Raw genomic sequence first — 12375 nt, forward strand, 5'->3', positions numbered from 1 at the left:
AAAACTAATTAGAATCATACAAATCAACCTCACCCAATATCCCAAACCACATAGAATTCCACCAATAGCCAAATTCTTCAAATAAAAAGTAGCTTTTATTTTACTATTCACATCACATTATCTGCCTTGGTAGCTTTTGATTTTTATTCATATCCTCTTCACTGTCCCAAACCAGTGTGACACTAGAACAAATTAGTGAATTCATTATTGCTTGTACATCTGCTGACAGATTCTAACAGTTCAAGTCAGTGTAAGAGTACAAGGGTGCAATCTGTGTTTACATAGCCCTGGATCCCCCACAGTAATTCTGTTCTCATTGCCAATGGTATTTTACAGCTGAGGAAGAATGACACTCACAGTCCACACATTTTCACCTCATCAGCTCCCTGGGGTTGAAGACAAACACAGCTTTCCTCTTGTAGGAAATAATGTTCTCCTTGTGATGCAGATATGTCCTGGGGAGCCCAAAAGACACTTCCTGGCTTGCTCTAGGTCCAGCTGCCTGCTCTTCCTCTATGCCAAAAGCCTTCTAACTAGCGTATCTTGTGTCCTTCAGGTGGGCAAACAGTAACTGTTGGGATCAATGGCACTTTTTAAAGATGTGTGTGTATTCAGTATTCTTCAGGAAGACCCATGCTGCTCTTCTCGTTTGTAACACATACAATTTCAAATTGTTCATTTTACAGTTTGAGGCAATTATCTTAAAGATGTGTATTGATGTACCCTTAAAGCACTTCACATATTTTCAGAAAAAAACATTTTGTAACCACCAAACAAGGCATTCAGTCTCCAGTTTGAGAAACACATGACCAAGAAGGGGGCATCATATCTACCTGTATTTCAAAGAAGTGAAGCATTTAACCTCAGTGGATATATTCAAGTTGTCCTTCAGGTGCTCCATGAGAGATGGCACCATCCGTGAGCCCTTAATGAGTCACAGGAAATGAGAGATCACTTCCCACTGAAATGAATTAGAAAAAGGAAAAGTCTAGGAATCAGACAGTAAAACAAACAAAAAAAAGGCAACACTTTTGGTCTAGCAAATAGAAAACCTAGCAAGCCAGTCTCTATGATCCTGGACAATTTTATGCGTCTTTCAGTTACCTGACAGGATCATTTTATACCAGGCTGCCTGGGTTTGGAGGATAACACCCCCCCCCCCCCAGATGGTGCCGATTTGCACGTGCAACTTAAATGTTTAATAAGCCTATTCAGCACTGATAATTGGCGCTTAACACCTCATAATTGACACTAATTGGCACTAATTAAAAGTTATGCATGCAAATTGGTTGGCGTATTCTATCAAGTAATGTGCACCAGTTCTAGTGTGTGAATCTGAAAAGTGGGCATGGCCAGGGCAGAAGCTGGGCGATTCATGCACATCTTTAAAATTTATAGAATGCGCCCAATGCATGCACAAATTAAGCACAGAGATTTAGGCCTGGTTTTCCCTGGCATAAATGGGTGTGCCTAAAAGTTATTTGTTGCACTGGTGCTTAGCGCAATCCTATGAGGTATGCACAGTGGCATAGTAAGGACAAGTGGTTCCTGGGGTGGTGGTACCCCCCCTCCCCGCCATGCACGTGCACCCCTTCCCCATACCTATTTAACTTTGGCACAAGCAGCCTCCAAATCACTATCCGCGACGGCTTCGGCGCTCTCTCTGATGTCACTTCCTAGGTGCGGGTCTCAGAAGTGATGTCACAGAGAGTGCCGAAGCCGATGCGGGCAGCAAGTTGGTAACTGCTCGCTCCGAAGTTAAAAAGGTACAGGGGAAGGGAAGGGATACGCACACGACAGGGGGAGGTGCGGGAAGAGGGGCGGAGAGGAGGAGGGGTGGAGGTGCCCCGAACAAGATGGTGTCCAGGACCGACCACCCCCTCGCCCCCCCCCTTACTATGCCACTGGGTGTGCATACCTTTTGTAGAATCCCACTAAGTGTTATTCTAGTACACACCAATTTTTTCAGTGCCATATATAATAAAATCCCCTTTCCCCTTCCCCCCCCTTTCTGTCAAAATAATGGAGTTCTCATCCTAATTTTTCCCTCTTGTTTTTTTTTTCCTTTTATAAAACTGTAGCATGGTTTTTAGAGCCAGCCATTATGGTAGCAGCTCCAACGCTCACAGGAATTCTATGAGCATCAAAGAAGTTACCACCACAACTGGCACTAGAAATCGCACTACGGTTATGTAAAATGGGGGGTATATGCATGTAATCCCTGGAGTTATTATATAAAAGCCTTTTTACACATGTAAAATAAGGTTTTTCCATGTGAAAGAAGTTGATGAAATTTTCTAAACAATGGAAGTAAATACTGTATTGCTTTAAGGCTCGGTTTAAGGATTCCTATCAGCAAATACACTCAAAGCAGCAGGAGCAGAAAAGCGGCACTGATACAAATGCTGTGGACATTTCGTTATTAAAATTTTGTTTGGAAATAGGAAGAGCTTTTTATATCTGCCTGCAAAATAAAAAGACTAGCACAGCCTTCAAATGGTCATGGCTATAATTTTAATATGGGGAACAACAGAAAAAGGAAGTTACCAGCAGCATAGGAGGATAAAGGAAACCACAACTGTGGTAGTTTGTGTGATATCCCCAAAACAAAAAAAGCAATCATTAAATCCATAATAATCAATTATACGTACACAGCACATTACACATTGTGTGACATTCATTAGCAAATGGACTTTGCTACCCTGCTGTGAAAATAATCCAAACCAAGTAAAAGAGACACAAGACTGAGAACAAACATAGAAGACCCACACCGCAATAGAGATATTAGTAAGGATATTAAGAAGTTCTACCCCATCACCTAAATTGTCCTTTCAATCTATTACAGCAAAGGGGCATTTTTTCCTGGGCAGAAATAGGAGAAAAAGGTAATACACCAATTGTGGGGGGGGGGGGGGGGAGAGGGGGCACTGTCCAGGTGGGAACTATGCTTTGGTGGCAATAGTCTGCAGTGATTATGGTCCAGGTGGCAATTGGTGGGTAGGAACTGTCCGGGGAATGGGGAGGAGGGAAGCGACTGGTTGGCTACTCAGTAGATACCCATCAATGTCTTGCCTTTATAGCCATCGGGAGGGGAATCAGGCAGTGATTTGGGGAAAGTGGATTAGAATGGGAAGGCTTTGACATCCTCACAGATCCCCTTATGCAGGTTCTGGCCAATATTCAACCAGCACCCACATAAGTGTCTTTCGCAGATCTCAGATGACCTGTATTAGTGCCAGCAGCCAGAAGTCCAGTCATACCCTGATATTCAATGCCAGTGCCCAGACATGGCCCAGCATTGATTGAATCTCTGGGGCTAATTTAACCAACACCAAACAGTGCAAAAAAGCATGCTGACTGGAGCAAGTAGAATATTAACCAGATGATTGCTTCACTGCAGCCCATCACAAACTGTTTTTAATGCTCTAAATGCACACACATTTTGCAAGAACATTTTAGAAAGGACGTAGAAACTGTAATTTACACATGTACTTTACTCATCTGTAGAAATATAGACTTTGAGAAATTACTGTAGCTTATTTCCAAAGCTGCGCCTGATCTTTACTGAAGAAAGAATTGTTAGATTTAGAGAATTTTTGAAGTAGAAGCGTAGACTAGTGTTTAGGGCACTAGGCTGACAACCAGGAAAGCTTGGTTCAAATCCTGCTGCTCAATGGCATAGTTAGGACTGAATGGGCCATGGGAAGAAAAATTGAGATTAGCCCCTTTTAGGGAGGAGGAGAAAGGGATTGGGAGATGTATACCACCTTGTAATAGTTATAGAACCACATCATAGCGGTTCACATACAGGTACTTCAAGCATTTTCCCTATCTGTCCTGGTGGGCTCATAGTCTAATGTAACACCATTGTTCCCAAGGTGGGGGTGGGGAGAAAAGATGTCATATTTCCCAGAGTTCTTCATAAGGTCAAAAAAGTTTTTATCTTTACTCCAGCTTAAGAAATAAGGATTCAAAAACTGAAGACGTTTGTTCCCTATTCATCTCCAATTTTTGAATCCTTATTTCATATGCTGAAGTGAAGATAAGTAGTACCTGGCTGTAAACTTTCAGTAATGTTCTCTCTTAAGGCTACATCCATACACGTTACCATCAGCAAGCCTTAAAGTGCCATACTCTCAGACCTCAGCGGTGCAGTCAGTATGAGTATTAAACTTTGTTCACATACCACAAGTCAGCACCAAGATCGTCATTGGTCTCATTTTTTTATTTTAAATAAATATGCTTTTAAATATATATTAATCTTTAAATAATTTCAAGTAGAAAAAATACAGCTTTATATTCATCTTAGTCTATTCGGAGGGGGGTTATCACTATGTTTCGCCTTTACTAGGCTGTATCAAGGAAGTCCCCCTGCAAATATATAACACCAGCATTAATAGCATCCTTATTATCCTCAATCAATAGTTATATTAATACATTTTAACAGAGATACCTTTAAATTGTCAGACTCAAATTCCCCATGCCAAACAACTTAGACCAGAAATATGGCCGTGGATTTCTTTATATAATAAACTCGTGGTCCTATAACGTACTGACATCATACTTAATGTTACTCCCATGGACCAACCTATCAGCAGACACAGTTATCCATTCATTCCATTAAATTAAATTAAATTAATGTCATCCATTTGATTTCTGCATTTAACCCCATAGGTTTTACACTATTCAAAATGTAAATCCATTGCTGCTCTTTAACATTTAGACGTTCTTTATCATTTCCACCCTCCCACCCAGCATGAACTTCATCCATGACCCGCCATCTAATATCAGAAATTTTATGTCTCTTCTCCTGCCAGTGTTGTACCAGCGGGGCTTTCAAGTTACCCATGTTAATCCTAGATTTATGCTCGGTAAGCCGGATATTTATTCTCTGACTCATCCTTCTTATATAAATTAATTGACAGGTACATTTAATCAAATATATCACCGATGAACTATATAGTTTCATACTTATACTGACTGCACCGCTGAGGTCTGAGAGTATGGCACTTTAAGGCTTGCTGACTGTGAAGTGAAGATGTCATTTTTTCAATAAATATAGAAATTGCTAAATTGCTAAAAACTTGTTGACCTAATGAAGAAATAGGTGAAATTCCTTGAGAGTTAAGCTACAATATCTCACCATCTTAATGCCAAGGTGAAATATTTGAAAAATTGTTTGATGGGTATATCTAATATATATTTAGAGGTGTTGTCAATTTATATAGCTATTTAACTCAGTGGCGTACCAAGGGGGAGCGGGGGGGAGGTCCGCCCCGGGTGTACGGCTTGGGGGGTGCACAGCTGGCCAGGTCCGGGTCATCTTGCCCTTCATTTTCCCCGGTCCGCGCCTGCAATCTTACCTCCCCGATGCTGCTGCTAATTGCCGACAAGAATTCTTCTTTCCGACATCAATTCTGATGTCGGAGAGGACGTTCCAGGCCAGCCAGGCAGTGATTGGCTGGCCCGGAACGTCCTCTCCAACGTCAGAATTGACGTCGGAAAGATGACTTCTTGTCGGCGATTAGCAGCAGCAGCGGGGAGGTAAGATTGCAGGCGCGGACCGGGGGAAAGAAAGTAGAGAGGCACTTTTTTTTTTCCGCGGCAGTGAGGGAAGGAGGAAGGCAGGCAAGCTGGCTGGCTTTAGCATGGCAGGGTGGGAGAGAGATAGGTAGGCAGGCAGGTTGGCTTTGGGGGTGGACAAAATCTGGAAGGCAGTGGGGGGACATAAGAAGGAGGCACTGGGGGCACTAAGGACACGGGAAGGGGGCACTGGGGGCACCATGGACACAGGACGGAGGTACTGGGGGCACTATGGACATAGGACGGAGGCAATGGGGCACTATGGACACGGGAAGGAGGCACTGGGAGCACTAAGGATATGGAAAGGAGTCACTAGGGCACTATGGACACTGGATGGAGGCACTGGGGGCGCTATGGACACAGGACGGAGGCACTGGGGGCACTAAGGACACATGACGGAGGCACTGGGGGGCACAAAGGATACAGGATGGAGGCACTGGGGGCACTAAGGACACGGGAAGGAGGCACTTGGGGCACTAAGGACATGGAAAGAAAGGAGGGAGGGAATAGAAAGGGACAATTGTTGGGCCTGAGTGCAGAAAGAAAGAAATGAAAGAAAGGATACACAGTCAATTAATAAATGTCCCCTTTTGATGAAAAAAATAAATGATCACGTTACCTCTGACTTACTTTCTCTGCAGCAGAGTCAGCAGCCGCGCTGAGGTGCAGGAAGGTCCTGCGATGACTCGTCTGCCGGCTCTGCTCCAGAAGAAGTAAGTTACGTCTGAGGGGGTGGATCCGGCAGACGCAGTCTTTGCGGGACTTTGCCACAACTCCCTGCGTCTGCCAGGTCCACCCCCTCCGATGTAACTTACTTCTTCTGGAGCAGAGCCAGCAGACGGGTCATCATGGGACCTTTCAGCATGCGGCTGCTGAGTCTGCTCCAGAGCAAGTACGTCGGAGTGGGGTGGACTGGCAGCCAGCAGCTAGTCATCGTGGGACCTTGCTGCATGAAGGGAGAGAAAGGAGCAGACTTGCTGGAATGGAAGAATGGTGGAGGGAAAAAAGGGGGCAGGGTGGCATGGAAGGGTGGTGCTGATGGAATTGATGTACAGAGAAAGGGGAGAGACATAAGGGGGAAGGATATTGGAGGGAAAGAAAGGGGACAGATGCTGATTGAAGAGGGTGGATGGCGAGAGAAAGGGCAGACATTGTTTGGTAGTGGGGAGCCTATGCTGGATGGAAGTGCAGATGGGAGAGATAAGGGAGCAAATGCAGGAAGGAAATGGGAGGAAAGAAAGAGGGGAGCAGACGCTGAATGGAAGTGGACAGAGAGAGGAGAAGGAGGGGATAAATAAAAGGAGGGTACAAGATGGGGAGAAAAGGATTGAGTTAGGGAAACACTGGAGGGGTGAGAGAAAGAGGTGGCAAGCTATAGGTAGACAGTAAAAAAGGACATTGATGAGAGAGTAGTAAGAACATAATCTAGACAGATATAGAAAATAAATTGAAAAGGAAAATGAGGGGAAAAAGGGAAATGGATTGCAGAGGAGAGGTGAGGGAGAAGGAAGGAGAGAAGAGAGATGCCAGACCAAAGGGGGTGAAAGGAGAGATGGAAGGGGGAGGCATACAGTTTCTGGAAGGGGCATAGAAGGAGAGAAGATGCCATATAGGGGAAGAGAGAAGGCAGACAGTGGATGGAAAGAAGAGAGTTACAAGAAGATGAGGAAAGCAGAAACCACAGAAGACAAAGGTAGAAAAAAAAATTTCTATTTATTTATTGCTTTAGGAGACATGTGTCACTGTTTCTGTGGTGCACTGTATGCAGAGTCCAGCTTCTTACTGGTTCAAGTTAACCTTTGTCTATGTATTTCTATTTTATCCCCCCCTTTTACAAAACTGTGGAGCGTTTTTTAGCACCAGCCATGGTGGTAGCAGCTCTGATGCTCAGAATTCTATGAGCGTCAGAGCTGTTACCACCGTTCCTAAAATCCACATTACAGTTTTGTAAAAGAGGGAGGGGTTAGTTTGTGATTAAATATTCCATACTAGGTGAAGGTGTTTTCTGTGTTCTGTGTGTTCGAAAGACATGGTTTTTTGTTAGGATTGACTGCAGGATTGACCTGTACTAGTCTGGCTTGTTTAGTTTTACAATGGGTGTATTGATGTTGTACTGCTCACTGCAATATGTAAGATGCTGCCTTTTCCTAGGTACTCGGTGTGACATGTGGCTTGTTACACAGATGGAGGGGTGTCAAAAAATGATGGGCCCCGGGTGTCACATATGCTAGATACGCCACTGATTTAATTAATCTGTGTGGTGAGTGAGTCTGTGACATTTCTCAAAAGTTTTATATTACAATTAACAGATTTAGAAAAAAAAACTTCTACCTTTGTTGTCTGCTTTGGTCCTAGTGTCTCTCTTCTGGTTTTCTTCGGGTCTCCTGGTCTTTTGACATTTCTACTATGTCCAGTATATATCTTTTCTGTGTGTCCCTATCCAGAGTCACCTCTCTTTATCCCTGTTCCTATCCTCCCCTCCATGTTCAGTATCTCTTTCGGTGTCCCTATCTCTCCCCTTGTATCCAGTATTGCATCTCTGTGCCTCTGTTCCTGTGTTCCTTCTAGGGTTAGCACCTATTCTGTGTCCCTGACTCACCCCATGTCCAGCTTCCCTTCTTCCTGAGCCCCCCTCCTCCCCCAACCCTCCATGGTCTGACATCTCTTTCTCCCTCCCTTTGTTGGTCGAGCATCTATACCCCTTTCTCCCCTGTTCAAATCTCTCTGCTCCCTCCCCCAATCCCCACTGCCCACCACCATCCAGCATTTGCCCCCTCTCTTCCCCTGCCCTGTTCTCTCTAGGGCTAGCACCTTTTCTATGTCTCTATCCCTTCTTGTCCAGCACACCCCCTTCTTGTTCTGCACAAACACCCCCCCAACTCTCAATGGTCTGACATTTCTCTCCCCTTCCCTTTGCTGATCCAACATCTGTCCCCCTATTTCCCCTAGTCCAGCCTCCCTCCCCCAATCTGTCTTTTCTCTTCTCCATCTCATTTGTACCAGGTCTCTCTCTCTCCTCTCCATTCACTTAGCCCCACTTCCCCATTTCTCCCCTCTCTTCCCCCTTCCCTTTGTTCCAGACCTCTCTCTGCCCCACACCTATGGGCCAGTTCAGTATCTCTCCCCCCCACCCCATACCCGATTCCGGCATATTGTCCTTCCTGTCCTTCTCCCCTGCTTCCCACGGCTTTATGGATCCAACATTGTACCAGCTGTTCTCTGCTACTGGTCCTCCACACACAGCAGCACAGCACTGAAACCTACCTCTCTGACCAACAGGACCTCTCAGGCCATCATGCCAAAAGGAAGTTGCATCAGACATGCAGAACATGCACAGGAAAGGCAGGTTTCTGTGCTCTTCCTACCATATGTGTTAGACCGCCAACAGGGGAGAGCAAGTACAATGTTGGACACATGGGGGGGGGGAGGTTGCATATCCTCCTACCGCTGGGCAACTCTTGGCATTTTGATGGGCTCACTCGATGGTAACCATGCCCCTGCTCCTGCTGCCCCTTGTGACCTTGAGCAAGTCACTTAACCCTCCATTGTTTCAGGTACAAACATAGGGGTCCTTTTACTATAGCTTAGTACACACTAATGGAATTAATGGCCTCTGAGGGAATATATGGTGGTTGGAGGACAAAATGTAATCAATGAACCTTTGGTAACACAAGATAGAATCATACTGCCACCACTACATATAAAGCTAGGCCTGATGGAACAATTTGTAAAGGTTTTGAATAAAGAGGTACTTACATTGAATACGTGTGCATATGTTACCTGGACTTACCATAGAAAAACTGAAGGTAGGAATTTTCAATGTTCCACAGATCAGACAACTTATAAATGAACCACATTTCATAGCATCAATTAATGAAATTGAATAATGTGCCTGGTCTTCATTTGTTCTTGTTCTGAAAAACTTTCTTGGCAACAAGAAGGCAGACAACTACACACAATTAGTAGAGCATATGCTCTTTCATTTCAACAGGTTTGGCTGTAAAATAAAAGTGTTAAAGTCCATTATCTGTACAGTTACTTAGATCGCTTTCCAAAGAACCTTGGTGACTTAAGCGAAGAGCAAGGTGAAAGATTTCACCAAGACATAAAAACAATGGAAGCCAGATGCCAAAGAAGATGGCAGACTATTGTTGGAATCTTTTGCAGGATTGTCCTGGCAGATCCCACTCTTGGAAGTCTTACAAAAGGAGCTTCTTGTGTGTCAAATGACTGGAAAGTTTACATCATAAACTTGTGCTTTTGGTATAAAATAAATAGATTTTCATGTTGTATATTTTTCTTTTAATTTTTAATATGTTTCCTTCAAGCTTAAAAGATATTAATTTAAACATTACATTAAAATATCCTGATTTTTTATTGGGCAAGCTGAGTGAACAGTGATATATGGCACATGTTCTGTATCTTAAAACGTAGAGCTGATATGAGAAAACTGGTGTCATTTTTGGAATCAGCGGGTCAAATATACCCAGAAACAGGTCTAACATGTGAGGCATCAAAATGAGTGTTGGCCAGTATAATATATACAAAATTATATTAAATGAAATTTAAATTATGCATCCTAATTAAGTGAGACTGGTGATGATTGGATGCTTAAATCCCTACTGGCAATGAAATTTTGAGTTGTTAAGGGTGGCATCGCTGAGGTTTCTGAAGAATATTAAATCATATTAAGGTACTATCAAAAAGTTTGGATTTGATACAGAGTACTATTTCTAAATACTTTATTTGAATAGCCTGTTTGAACAGTTATCTTGGACTGACATTATACAGTATATTTGTTAGGCACATCAATGTGTTTTGATGCTTGTTTGTTAACTGAGGATTCATCGTTTAATTACTCCAGTCCTTAGAAGGGTCCACTAGGGGCAACCTTTACTTTTATAAGTGCAATAAGACAAAGAAAGTTAGAACAACAGGAGCCTCATCCAGCTATTCATTTCAACTCTACATTTATCTTTAGAAGCTACAATAAGCACCTATAAAATCTAACTGTCCAAAGCTGCATTTCTGTGTTCAGCACATTTATAAGCACTCTATGATTATTAGAAGTAGATGAAATTCAGTCAGATTTACATATTTACTTTTGTCAAGTTGCTTTAATTCCTGAATATGCATGCTAGAAAATATGTGTTTGAAATGTCAGGATAACTGGGGTATTAAAAATCTGCCAGAACTAATAGGAATGACATTCTTTTACTGCTGACCCACTGTTCCCCTCTTAATATATTCTCGCATTTTCACATCTTCCATTTTATATAATCAGATTTCCTATCAAATCAGTTACCCTGATTTTCCATCTACTAGAAAATGGAAGGTTTTAGAGCTTTAGGGGAATTAATTGAAATGCATTTGGAAATAAATGTGAATTTGAACCCAGCTTTAGGAGGTCATTTTCTGCTTAAAATATAAGGTGAAAAACGTGTTGTCTGAAGCAAAATTATTATTCTCATCTAAAGTGAGTGAAAAAGAGGTGGATTGCATATTTTAGTAACTTGCTTGATTGCACTGTATTCTACTTAATCGGAAGTCAAGGACAGGCCTCAATGACGAGATGAAAGCGCACAACAAGGGAGTCATGAGGGCAGGATGTCAAGAGATCAGCCAAGGGTGTATTGTTCGAAAAAGTCACTTTATTGATGGATATGCCGCAAGGGCTCAATAGACTCAACACTGGCAGTGTTTCGGCATCTGTGCCTTTATCAAGAGTCTGGCTTGAATGAAGCACAGTGCACATGTGCACTCAGGGAGATGCGCTGTGAAGATGTTGATGAAAGCAAAACTAAAAACTAGTGTCTGATACGAAGCTCAGGATTACTGGTAGGAAAGGTGGGACGGCAGAGAATCATCCCGCTTTTCGTTTCCCCAAGTGCACGTATGCACTGTATTCAAGCCAGACTCTTGATAAAGGCACCGAAACATTGCCAGTGTCAAGCCTATTGAGCCATTGCGGCATATCCATCAATGACGTGACTTTTTCGAACAATACACCCTTGGCTGATCTCATGACATCCTGCTCTCACGACTCCCTCACTGCATTCTACTTACCATGTTTATCCACCAACATATGAGGGTGGATCAAAAATTAAAGGCAATTGTTACATTACATGATAACTGGAACAGAGCTAAGGAAATGCAACATATGTACTCGTACATTGCCTGTTGGATAGTTTGTCCACATACAGTGCAGCGCTTGACCTTTAGTTGTGTGACAGCCACAAGGTCAGAAACATAGACGCTCCATTGCAAGATTGCACCATTGAACAACAACGTGTAGTAGTGCGCTTTCTTTGAGCAGAGGGAGTGAAACCTGTGGATATTGCCTCAGTATGGACATAGCACCATAAATCAACGAAAGGTTTATGAGTAGGTAAAAAGGTTTAAAGCGGGAAGAACAGATGTAACCTTATAGTGTCTCAATTAGCTGCAGATTTGGGTATCAGCTATGGATCTGCATTTGCCATAATGCATGATGACTTGGGATACAGGAAAGTCTGCGCACAATGGGTTCCCAAACAGCTTACTGATCTGTACAAGCATCAGCGTGTGGAGGTTGCAACCCAGTTCCTGAGACGGAATATCTGAGTATTCTGGAGAGAATTGTCACTGGCGACAAAACATGGATGCTTTACTGCGACTCGGAGAGCAAAAGATAAAGCATGATGAAGTAAAGGAAGCGGTGCTTACCTAGCTTCAGGAGCAGCCGATAAACTTCTTCTCTGCAGGAATGCAGAAGTTAGTTGAACGATACAGAAAATGTGTCTTCTTGCGCGG

The 12375-nt window shown here is 43.1% G+C and overlaps 1 long non-coding RNA gene across 1 annotated transcript; it reads right to left on the bottom strand.

The window, feature by feature from the left end:
• Positions 1-200: 200 nt before the first annotated feature.
• On the bottom strand, positions 201-12375 carry LOC117356795. The gene is made up of 3 exons (XR_004538713.1): positions 12289-12375; positions 834-961; positions 201-571 (listed from the first exon to the last, which is right to left on the bottom strand). It is a non-coding gene; the product is annotated as an uncharacterized LOC117356795 (long non-coding RNA).

This window comes from Geotrypetes seraphini, chromosome 3 (assembly GCF_902459505.1).
Source record: "Geotrypetes seraphini chromosome 3, aGeoSer1.1, whole genome shotgun sequence".
NCBI lineage: Eukaryota > Metazoa > Chordata > Amphibia > Gymnophiona > Dermophiidae > Geotrypetes > Geotrypetes seraphini.